This window comes from Ixodes scapularis, unplaced genomic scaffold, assembly GCF_016920785.2.
Source record: "Ixodes scapularis isolate PalLabHiFi unplaced genomic scaffold, ASM1692078v2 ptg001822l_1__unscaffolded, whole genome shotgun sequence".
In the NCBI taxonomy this organism is placed as follows: domain Eukaryota; kingdom Metazoa; phylum Arthropoda; class Arachnida; order Ixodida; family Ixodidae; genus Ixodes; species Ixodes scapularis.
In genome coordinates, this window is record NW_024610196.1 from 15,947 (window position 1) to 29,086 (window position 13,140).

The 13,140-nt window shown below is 43.0% G+C and overlaps 1 pseudogene; it reads right to left on the minus strand.

The window, feature by feature from the left end:
* Window positions 1-345: 345 nt before the first annotated feature.
* LOC120839326 lies at window positions 346-2,624 on the minus strand (annotated as a pseudogene).
* Window positions 2,625-13,140: the final 10,516 nt, after the last annotated feature.

Consider the following 13,140-nt stretch of genomic DNA (forward strand, 5'->3'; position numbering starts at 1 on the left):
TTCTGGCCCAGTTCTATCATGGTGGTGATGACAACGATGCAACGGTAACACTGAGGTGGAATTTTATATTATTTAACTACATGCAGACAGCAAGATCCCACGCACAGCACAGGATGTTTTGTTGAGCAGGAAGGTACATCATGCAAGCATATCCCTGAATTTGCTGTAAGGAAGCTATCAAAAGTGAGTAGGTCTGCTTCAAGAACATGGTGCACATTTTATTTTTTCTGGACTATCCAAGTGCAATACTGTATACATGTTTTGCCAACATCGACAATCCATGTACTCGGATAGAAACACAAGTGTAATCAACTATTAATATGAACTACATGGATAAAAATTTGTTCACAACTGTGAGCAAATCACATCTCTTTTCTGCGCAGCGGAGGGCTCAATTTCATTGTTGTGCACCCTTGGCGGCCGATGAAGGTTTTCGTCGTCCTTGTTATTGTCAAAGCCAGCTGGGTGTTTCAGAATAAAATTGTGTAACATTCATGCCGCACATACCATTTTCGGGATTAGATCGTCATGACCCATGTCGAGGAACTTCAGGCGCCGGAACTTCCCCTTTAGGCGCCCGAAAGCCCTTTCAATGACCGAGCGTGCTGCGCTCAGTATGTTATTGAATTTTACTTGCTGGGGAGTAAGTCTGCCATCATCTCTATATGGTTTCATAAGGAATACTGTCAGTGGATACGCCGAGTCACCAAGAACATGCTTGTCTTCAGGAAGGCAGACGAGAAAGTCCTCGAGGCCAGGCATGGCATACACACCGCCATCGTGCATCCTGCCTGGTTTCCCTACACAGATGTGTGAGAAACACATGTCTTGATCACAACAGCCTTGCAAGATGACTGAGTGCACGTCATGCCTGTTGTAGAAGGCAGATTGGTCATCTTGTGGTGCTTTAATGTTTATATGGCACCCATCCACAGCACCAACTACACCTGGAAATCTCCAGCATGCCCTGAAGCTTCTTTCGACCCCATCAATGTCAGTGGGCCAGACAACCTCTCCTTGGGCACAATCCGTCCAAAGACAGATCATCTGCTCTACGACAAAGAATAATGTGCCTTTATTCACACCGAAGCGATCAGAAACACCCCTGTAAGACTCCTGGTTGCCAAGGACCCAAAGTGTCATCAGCATCTTTGTCTTCAACGAGATCCTGAAGTTGTGTTCGCTCACTTTCTGTCGCGTAAGATCATACAGGAGCTGTATAAAGGAATACCAACACTTGAACCAAAACAGGGTAAAAATTTTTGCTATCTTATTCCTTCTTTGTGACTTGCAGACATGCCATCACACTGGGGTCGGAGATAGTTTCATGCAGGCACGTAGAAGGTACGAGAGGAGAAATACCGACACTTGAAACAAAACAGAGTACAAATTTTTGCTAGTTTATTTATTTCTCGTGACTCTCAGACATGCCCTCACACTGGTGTCAGAGATACTTTCATGCAGGTCTGTAGAAGAGATGAAAGGAGGGATACCGACACTTGAACCAAAACAGAGTAGAAATTTTTGTTATTTTAGTCCCTCTTCATAGTTTGCCGGCATGCCATCACACTGGGGTCAGAGATAGTTAGGTCCCTAGAAGGGACAAAATATTGTAAAGTGGCAGTGAAGTAAAGGATGCACACCTCCAGATAGTGCCTACTGAGGCCTCTTCCCGACTGTTGAGAGTCGCTTTCAGTAAATGTTTGATGCAATTTACCAAGTGAAGCAGCATCAGTTAAAAATAAAGTCGAAAATTGAAGAGGGGCAGATACAACTCAGTTAAGTATTTATCTTTAAACTTGCCCCAGTACATGCATTACATGTTAGATAATAAGTGTTAAGCTGTACAAAAAATACATACTTCAAATGTTGGCCTGTACATTCGAAAATGCTCCTTGAACTCCAGGTCCGTGTACAGGGGACAACTTTGCAGACATAATCACGAATGCCTTGGCTTGGTCGATCTGCTGGCTCTGGAACCCGAAGTTGTGGATGTAATATACATAGGCATGATTTTAGTAATAGGGGATGGTGTTTTTAATATAATCAGGGCATGTCATAAGCGCGAAGTGCTCAGGTCGCCAGAGCACAGCTTATCGACCGCAATCAAACGACAATACGTCTCATTATTAGCAGCGGTGCGTACTGGCCTCCGTTTACGTGTCATCTGCCTTTCTGTGGCTTCGCGACTTTAGATCAATAAATATCACCGCTAAACCAACACAAATGCACGGTCAGTAGTCTATTGTGTTCTAAAATTGCCCTGGAAATTTTTAAATGTTTTAAAATTGCCCTACTATGACAATTGACTGTGCAACTGACATCACGAGATAGCTTCCTTCGGCGCGATTACCAAGACGCCGCTAGACAACAGCCGACAAGCCGAAGGTAATCTCACATCAGAGGGGAAAAGTTTGAAGGCACGGTACACGATAAAAGTCTAAAAGTCGAGTAATGATAGCTTACCAAAAGCGATTCGCGCGCCTTTTGCAAGTCTGCTGTCTGCGCATAGATAGGCTGTGCATATGCCTTACCCGAGAAAACGTCGTCCAGGCACTCCAAAATAAATCTTCGGCGTCGTTTTCGTCGATGTCGGTCCTCCAGAAATTGACCAAACTCATCATCTTCGTCGAAGAGTGCGGCGATCATTTCACAACGTAGCGGACGACAACAGCAAGCGCCGGAAATACACGGGAACAGGAAAGGCGCGGGGCACTCCCTGGATGCTGCGGCCGTTTAGTAGTCACACTCCGAGTACGAAACTCGGAACGTCGGAGTAGGAGTAAAGGAGTGTTGACTTAACGTGCCCAATGCAAAGAAATAGTGGGGAACAAAATGGCATAGAAGCGCACGCAAAGCCACAAGCTCGAGGCTGTACGCGCTGCTTCACGTGCTCAAAGCAAAAAAGAAACAGAAAAATCGGGAAACAAAATGGCTTGATGCCATCTCCATAAACAAAGCGCACATGAAGGCACCCTAGTACAAACAACATGCCAAACTCGTGGTGCAGTGCAGGTAAAGCCTCACTATCAGCACGTGCTTTTCAAAGCACAAAGCACTGTGCGATTCGTGCAACTGCTGTGCCTGTTCCGTTGGCGTCACTTCTCTGCAGCGCATCAATGCATGCCGAGAAGCGCTCTTAATGGTTTAACTCCCTGCGATCGTGACTTTGCCCGCACATCGAAAATTAATCGGAATTTTTGAAGGGAATATTACATACTGCAGTATTTGCAGCTGCTACCCGAAAAACAACTATAATCAGAACTAAAACACTGCACAACAGTGAGAGGTCAGGTGATGATGAAAGAAGGGCAAACAAAGCTTGCAGATGTCTTAAAAAAAAAATTTGCAGGTTAATGAAATTAAATATCCTGTACCATCAGAACCCAGTGTTACGTATGATTGTATTCTTTGTTTATCCAAAAAGTTGATATGTTAACTTTTTTTTTTCGCCCTTTTGAAGCCAAACCTTCCCTCAACCCGAGTCTCCTTTCTGAATAAAAAAATATATATATATATATATATTCTGTTCGTTTTGTAGAATTTTATATTTCCTGTTCTAAAAAGGCAACATACAATCTGTTCCAATAATAGAGATGAACTTTATATAGCGGTGCAACAATTATTTCATTTTCAAGTAACACGCTAACATATGTTGAACCCTGCTCAAAAAGGGCCACTACCTGCTCCAAACCAACATTTTGCCTGCTACAAGACCTGCTCCAAAAGGTCAAATGCAGTTCCATCATTGTCAAAATCAATTTTCAAAATTTATATTACATTTGCAGTGAAAAAAAGATAATTATATTCACACACGCCTCTAGTATATAGCTGATTTAACATTTGTACAGTTTGTAGGAATGAATCCCAAACTAAAGCTCACTGGACAAAACCTTTTCAACAGTTCCAAGAATTCTCCTCTGACAAGTCTCCCACGTGGTGTGTCTCCTTCCTACATACAAGTTGCCCTGCTACGAATTGTCTTCCGAAAACTACGGGAACGAGACTGCAGCTGCAGGTATAGTACCATTCTAAGAAATCTAGTGAACTCCACCTTTGTTTCTGTGCCAAATTTACAACGTTCTGTATATCAATATTGTGAAAAGTTGTTAAGGTGCAACCCCACCGATTTGTCAATATGCTTATTTTTGAGAGCCTTAAACTTTTTATGTATGCTATGTAGAATTACATCCCTTACACCAAATTAAAGAGCTGTCATTCATTAACAATTCAATGTCTAGAAAATAGGGTTATCTTTAGCAGCCTTTTTTTTATTCATATTTTAGTGAACGCCACTTTCTAGATGTAACATTTATTTTCTCCAGCTAGTCATCCAATTTATATGAAATGGTATATGTCTAGTCTATGAAACATTATAATCCCCAAAATTATATATTTAAATAACTAAACACCTCAGGTTTCGAGATAAAAAAAATGAAGTTAAAAATAGCATTACTTTTCTGCATTATAAAAACATATGTGTGCAAACGAAAGCAAATTTTGAGACATTAAAGTGCAAAGCGTTTCCTGATATTGCATTTGACGAAAATTGCAAATCGATAGGTTGCACGTTTCCTTCATTATAGGGCATCAAACTTTTCCCATTGAGTTATGACAAGTCAGTGTTTTGTGATAACAAACACAGATGGCACCAGCTGATCAGGAATGGTTTTTAATCGTGCTTGTCGACTTTCACCGTTTGGAGCGCTACATGAAAGACCGAAATAACCCCAAAGGTCTGGGTGTCAGACGCCTGAAGGCTTGCGCGGTGCCTGGGCTAGCGATATCAGAACAAACAAGCGTGATGATGCATGTTTGTTTGTTTGTTTATCTGTTTATTCAGACTTTACAGTCTTCGATAAAAGGGCAAAAGGCAGATATGCTCTGCCAAACGTGGCTCGCCCCGTTACCGGCTCACAATGCTCAGCACACCACGAAAAAAAAAAACACTAATCACAAACAATAAACAGTGAATAGAAAACTAAAAGTACACAATTTCTCTACAGTAGTTGCAATATCATTGAAGTAGTTGAATATATGGCATAGAGAAAGCATTTCTAAACAATAGAATTATAACAGACATACAAAAAAGTGGTTTAATTTATTACACATATATGTTTAAATATGTATTTCTTTGCACATAAAAGACGGCACTTTTTGAATAAATAGTTATACAGAGTTTGGAGTAATACCTTAATGTTTGTATGTTTGATTAGTATATCAGGAATTAAAAACGCCAATCGTGCACAGTAATTTGTCCTTAGCAAAGGTATTTTATGTATTATGTGGAGGCAGGCGCATACGCCCGTACGTTCCGCAGTACATCGGTAGCTTTTCGATTAGAAAGGGACGCCACCACGGGCGTGGAAGCATGTGTTAATCCCAGAATTACACGCCACGCTGGACAACTTCTATGTAGGTGTCGCCTGACGTTTATACTATGAAAACGCAGCACCTACTCTTCGAAATATTAAGTTGTCCTTGAATATGATAAAAAAAAAGTGTCGCTTCTTAAGGCACAGTTTTGAGTCTGGTTCAGAATGAAGGCAGAAATTTTTGGGTGTTTTCGACAATTCAAGTCGGTCTTGTCGCTATCAAGACACTTAGTTCAAGTCTGTCGTTTCCAATCAAGCCGTCAGGAGAAGCCGCAAGATATCCATGTTCTATGTCCACAAATGAACTGTATCTTTCTACGACGTTGCTTGTCTTTTTTTTTTTTTTGCTCGTACTCCCGAATTCCTTTGAGCTGATCTTATGGACCACTCTTTATGCCGGGTGTCAGAACAGGTGACGTGTAGAGAAGGCGATGGACCAGTTTGCCGCAGAGCGACGCTGGTAAGCGCTTGCAAACCCTCCCGAACATGTACGCTGTCAGGCGATTTCTTCTTTCGAGAGCCCACCTTTCATTCAGAGACTGCCCGACCATTGCTCTCTCGAGCTCATGTTGTTTAGGGCCGGTGAGTTGAAACATTGCAAGTTTTCTTTTGACATTTGCTTGACCAGGAAGATCTTGTTGAGGCTGGTCAGCATCAGGTCCATAATGTATGTCCCCATACAGCGTGTTCACCTTGAACTTCCAGCGAGGAGTTAAGCCTGACGCCTTGGATGATGTGGCGACCAGACGTTCTCTCTTCACTTTTCGAATGTACCGTTTCAAGTAGAAAGGCGGAAGAAGGCGCCATCCACAATTTCCCACCATTGCACGAGACTTTTGCTCCACCACACCGTCTTTGGTACGGCTCTCTTTGCTCGCGGTTTACGAGCTTTCCGCCAGAAAATTTTGAGACTACAGACATGCAGTTTTCCGCCAAATTACTGCTAGAGTTATCAGTTAGCGAAAAAGTTTTGTCGGCGAGATTATTCGCAGTGCTCATCACGTCTCTTTGTAGCATGTACGGTAGATCTTCAAATGTGGTTGAAGCTTGCTGCTGATGCTGTTGACAGTAATGGGTGGAGCAGTTGTCATGCATTCCAAATACATAGCGCTTGTCCTGTTTGCACTTCCTTTAGTCCGTGTTTACTGTGCGCTGTTTGCCTTTTCGTCAGTATGAACCAACTAACCCACATCGCCACCTTTATCCAAATACATGTGTTGGTCCATTTCGCAGATTGCTCGCGAGCTCATGAGTTGTCTGCTTGAGCTCGTAGGTTGCAGAGATACTAGCTCCATTTGCCGCGGCTGTCAATCTTTCAATTTTAACATTTGTCAAATGATTTGCGTGACTTTTTGTGGTGTAACCGTAGTGTAACTTGGTGTAGTTCTTAATGACATGGCTAATGCAAGCCACCTTTGTTATCATCCTTGCATAATCAGCACTGGTTTTGAGAGCCTTTTCGACATCGGAACCTATCCCCACAACTCTTTTGTATTCTAGGCCATGCATCTCGCGGCTTTTCCGGAATCCTTCGGCGATAATATCAGACTCAATTGTAGTTGAAGGCCCGTCCTAGTTTTTGAAACAGGCGTGATTGCGTGGAGTCTCGTTCTTCCTCATGTAGAAATCGCAAGTACAGTAAAACCTCGTTATAACAAAGTTGAAGGACCGGTTGTAATTATTTCGTTATAACCATTAGTTTGTTATAGGCACTGTCCATTTCTTCCTACTATTAGCAAGCAAGGGGAATTATGATTGCTTTATTATATCCATTAGTTTGTTATATCCCATTTTGTTATAATGAGGTTTTACTGCACTGCAATACTTGTTACAAACAAAGAGGTAAAGGATTTTATATGTTCGTGAGTCAGTGATGACAGCTACACCTGAGCTTGACGTGTATCGGTGGCCATGACTGCGGTGGGCCCATCCAGCATCGATGAAGACAGTTATGTACGGCAATCCATCCTCAGAGTAGTCTCTGGATTCGCTCGCCCATTCTGTGCTCTTCTTTTCCAGCGGTGACCATTTCAGAAAGCAAAATGTCTTCTCACTTCAGCCTTACGCTCTCTTCATATTTTCTGTCGGCGACATGGAAGGAATGTTCAGGAGAGAGAATGTTTCTTCTCGGATCGGAAATGGGCTGAACCCATTTCCGATGCAAAGTGTGCCAATTGCAGCTGCCTCGTTGATGTTGGTTTACTTCGAGTGCTTATTTGAAATGACCCGTCCTTCACTGCAGTGCGTGCACAAAAACGTAAACCAAGAGCATAAGGCCTGCCTTCGCTTATGTACAAATAAAATGTGTTAGGCATATCCTTCGGGCAATCATGGCATTCAAGTTTATGGATTTCAGTAATAAAATACCCAACCGAAACCATTCTTCCACCTTCGACTTGAAGTTCACCCAGTGGAGGAGTGCAAACCTGAACTATGTATGGTAGCTCATTATTTTAGATACAGGTGGAGTTTCCATCGCTCAGATTTTTGGCGACGATGCTGGGCAGATTGGGTAGACTCGAGGTTGATGAGCTTGATGATGGCATTGGCCTTGGTTCAGAACAGATTGTTCGATTTGACACGGAGCTGTGAAAAGGAAACGAAACATTAGAAAAATAAGTCAATATGAATTTTAACATCGCGCCATGGAGCAAAAAAACAAAATGTGTTCTCTCATTATTCGGGCTTGCATGCTATCTCATGCTGTGTTTATTTGAAAAAACAAAACAAAACGAGAACATCATGCTATATTAAATAAATAAGAACCACCGATAAAGTTTTTTTTGACTCATCGAAAGCTATGTTTTTTTTTTTCCTTTTCTAGATGGACGAGCTTACAAAACAAATCAAAAGCAAATTAGGCACTACAACACAGCCGTAAGGTTAGACAGTCCATTTATTGCGGCATGGTTAGCACTGTAGATGGAATACCGTAAAATCCCGAAAGATGCCCCACCACCGAAAGATAGCCCATCCCTATTTTTGGCTTGATTTGCTATATTTTTTTAAGCACCAAGAGGTAGCCCACCTCTAGTAATCGTAGTGTTGGGATCAATGATGGCCTCGACTTAAATGCAGCTAGTTATCTATGGCGGGATATAAGCGAACGTTGCTAGCTGCGAAGTACAGTCATCTTTGCTTCGTTGCCCCTCGTCACCATAACAAGCTTGGAAGGGACACATGACATAAAAATTGAATATTTTAAACTTTTCTTGATTATACACTGAAAGTTAGCCCACTCCATATCTTCACCCGTTTTGCTCTCGATTTTAGGTGGGCTATCTCTCGGGATTTTACGGTATTTAGCCAATACACTACGAAACCTAGTATGTGCTACTATACAGTAGTGTTACAAGACCATAGACCGGTACGATGCTCATCGAGATTGAAAGAAACACGTGCAGAGATCAGGCCGGAGATCCCTGGGTTCAGCAGTGCGAATAATGCACGGGCAGCGGCATTCTTTGCCAATGTATCATTAGAAACTCTGAACAGGCGCATTTTCAGCAATCTAAAATTATAACTTTTTGAAATATAGTCCTGATTGCGGGAATTAAAATGCATTCTAATATTCATTTGGTTGTCAGTGAGTAAGAATACTTTTGTCTAAGTGTTAAAAACCTCGCAATGGCCAAAAACCATTGCAATCCCGGGTGGCCGTTCTGGTGAACAACTGCTATAATGAGCAGCATGCAACAAACTCTACACTAGAGCACTGCACGGGCTGTAATTCCCAGGCCCGGAATTCCCAGGTGGGTACACGACCCGAGCCCGGCCCGGGCTCCAAAGGTTCTTAAAATGTGAGCCCAAGCCCCGCTCGAGCACGACAGGTTTTTAAAATTTGAGTACAAGCCCGGCCCATGCCGCCACAGTTTTGCAGACGTGATCCCAAACGAGTTTTCCTCCCCGACCTGACAGGGGCGATATAAAAGAGCGCAGAGTCTTGTTTTGAATATTTTAAAACATTTCCACGTTCGACTCGGATTGGTCGGCTTGGCTGGCTCCGGCTTTGTGGGTCGGCTTGGCCCGAAATAATTTTGCAACAATCCCGAGCCCGGCCCGGGCTTGAGAGATACATGCGCATCGCGATTTGGAACCAGGCCTGCGGGTCGGTCAGGGCTCGGGCTTTCGGGCAGGCCCGGGCACGGGCAGTGCTCTACTCTACATTCTCCTACCATAGGTTCTCTCAAACTATTACGTTGCCTTCGTCCGAGGAAGACACACATACGTTCCAACATTGCAGCACATCTTACCTCCCGAGATATGTACAGATTGTTTTCGTTGCTGAAGCGGCAAGCTTGTGGCAGTGTCTTTTTTGCTGTTGATAGGAAGATGCGACTATCAGCATCATTTTCGTCATTCTTGTCCAGCTCGCTTGCCAGTTTGCATTTAATTGCATTATAATCATAACTATCAGCGTTTTACGTTAGTTGCCGCGGTTCCATAAACATCTGGGGCTAACACTTCCATTGGCTAGCTGATGAGCGAGTTTTTCACCTGTCGCAATTGGTCAAGTGCCGCACGTGCTGTATAACGCTATCAAGATTCTGACGTTCGCCATGGAAAGACGAAAACGACTGAACGTCGCCATCTGCAGCTCTACCAAATTTTTCGATGACCTCATCATGGAGCAAAATATTACATTTATAGTTTGTCTGCCCCAGCAATCTACAACACGGCTACCAGGCTACGGCACGCCAGATCCAACCACGAGCCCGTTAGAAACCACCTGCGTACCAACGAAACAATATAACACATGTATTTTTAGTTGGCTCATGGTGGCACCCAACAGGCCTCAGCTTAGGGTTTAACACATCACAGGATGCGATCAAGTACACGTGTCCGATGGTTATTCAAAGTGCTACAGAGGGTATACCCATGCCCGACACTTATGAGTTTTCTCTTGCTTCATTTGGGCCGTCTATGTCGCCAAAACAAGTGGGCGGCGGCACCTGCTTTTATATGTTGTTTGAAGATTTTTAAGATGTTTGTCCTCACTCCTGAGAAGTGAAAATCGAGACCACACACCACATGTTCTGTCAGTGCTTTCCGCAGCTTTGACTTTGTGTCCTTGATCTTAGCTGTGCTGAAAGCTAGCGTAAAACGAAAAAATGATGCCACGTACCTCTGCAGCGGTGGCGCGAAATATGTAAACTCATTTTTCCAATGTCGGCATTATTTTTTACGTGCTGTTTGTGTATGTGCAAACCCCCAGTAGGTCCAAAAAATACAAAGGATAATAACAGCTAATCTGACTCATACCCGCTTAATAGTTAGCTGCAAAGAACAAATTTTGTAATTCAACATTATTTTTTCTTTGACGACCCGCATACAGGTAATCAAATTACGCCAAATAAAATAGTGTCCTGATTTATTTCATGATAGTTTTTTTTTTATGTGCTATATGTATAGTATGCGACAGCTCCTTCAGCCCTTTAATGCATTTACCAAACCGAACATTGCATAAACCAGGCTATTGCTCTGAATGTACCCTTCCTCTTGCTAAAATGGGGTACTGAAAGCTATTCTAGAGTAGTTTTGGACCAAAAAATAGTACTATAAAAACTCCATGTCGATAGGTGTTCCCCATCCTTCGTGTTTTGTAAAAATAAACAGGTGAAAAGCCTAGAACCAGGCTCCCGACAAAAAATACAAAGAAATCATTTTGTGCTGATTATAGGCGCATTATAGATTAAAAAAAGAAAATTGGGAATCTGTCATCTGCAAGTTTAAACGACTGGCGGTACAATAATAAAACAAAATAGTAGGCGTACATCACAACCGCAATAACAAAAAAAAAACAAAAAAAAAACAGGTGCATTGTAAAATGATTTTCTCTTTACAACCACACCACCAAATATATGGCAGTGAAGCGTTTCACACTTTTTGACGACTTTCTGACCCTTTTGTTCTAGTTTTCTTTCTATCTCGGATGATCATCAGATGATGGATGTCGCCCACCACTGCCAGCCCCGTCTACACAGCGCACCATCATCAATGAGTATGTGCAACATGCTACACCCGTATTTACCTCAAGAAAAAAAAGAAAATTTTGCTCATTGTTCCTACGCTGCGCGAAGTAGTTCTTACAAGATTTGGTTGTCAGAGGAAGCAGCAATGCTTTTTGGCGTTTGAAACCTGCACGTCCTGATAAGATAACACATATCTAAAATTCACCTACATATATCTTCCTTCTCTACATAAAGGTGGAAATTAGTAACGCTTCGCGAGAAGCCATACTATTTTTATTACGGTTCTTGAGATGAAAACAAGTACAGTTGTAAACAGCCACCTAAAAGTGGCTTTAGCTTTCAGGGCTGACGAAACGTCTTGTGATTGGTTTTCAGCACGGATGACTGGAAGTCAGGTTCCGAAAGCAGTGATGATACCTAAGTAACTTAAGAAATTTCTTTACTAAAATCTAGATACCCTTTTTCTCTTACAGATGTGGAGATGATCTTGATCCTTTGTATGTCATGGAGGAAGAGGACGATGGTGACAGCAGCTCTGAAGGGTAATCCTTTGTTTGCATTAAAATTTCCTATCTACTTCAGGGCAGTGTAATATAGGACCTGTCATCACTGAACTCTGCAGCCTCGTAAATAAAAATAAAATTTTTACAACAAAGGCAGTACGACAATCCCTGTGTAATACAGTCAACATATATCCAGTGATAAAAGCTGCTCTGTTCTCATATGAATGGAAGTACTGTATACACCAGGGGTGGCCAAGCTGCGGCTCGCGAGCAGCATGCGGCTCTTCGCGTGTTAAAGTGCGGCTCGCGACTTCCTTCACTACCCCTTCCCCCCCCCCCCCCCCAATCCCCCACCTCCCTCCCGGTCAAAGGTGCACATCCCCAAAAAGAGAAATGGAACGCGTTTGAAATCGAAAGACAAGTTGTTCTTTGGTAGTCTTGTGATACTGCTACCTTACATGCAGTTGGACTGCTTTTTACTTGGATAGATTGAAAGTAGTTAAGAGTTTTGTTTATTGCACTAGACAAAAGTCCCTGCTGTAGAAGCATGCGCAACTACAGCAGGCTTGCAGTTGCGCATGCTTCATTGCGCGAACGGAGAACACTGTTGGATCGAAATTGAAACAATGGTATACTCCACACCGTCGCCAACTTGTTCCCAAAATTGTATGCAAAGTGTAACTTTGCATACAATCCAGCGGCACGTGCTTGCCAAGCCGGCAGGTCAGGTACAAGCAAAACACAAAAAAAAAGGAACCCGAGTGCATCGATGCAAGAAATAACATGCCAGGGTCAAAAAGTTCTTGGAGCGCTTTGTGCAATGACTGAACTTGAGACAAACAAGCGTGCTGTGCGGGTTCAGCGTGCAGACATTGCCTTCTTTGCTTTAGCTCACCTCTCTTCAACTTCCTTTCGCGGCAGAATTTTCACGTACCGGGGTCCCTTTCAAAAGAAAGCCTACCGAGAGAAAACCTAGGTAATCAATCCTTCGGCACAGCAGTCTTTGAGTTAAAGGGAGTGTTGTAGTAGCGTATGATAACACTGATAAACGTGCGGCGGTTCTTACGTTTCAGTTTAGAAAGCTCCATATCTGCAGCGACGTGGAGACGGCAACACCCGACGTCGTGCAACCACGGTGACTAACAGGCAGGGACAAAATATACCTAGTTTTCCCACGGTCGTTGCTTTCAGGAGTGAGTGCTTCAGCTCACAAAGTAACTCCCGCCGCTCAAAAACGCAATTTTGTTTCACAGCATGACGGCATGGCTGGTACCCGGCATACTAGCGTCG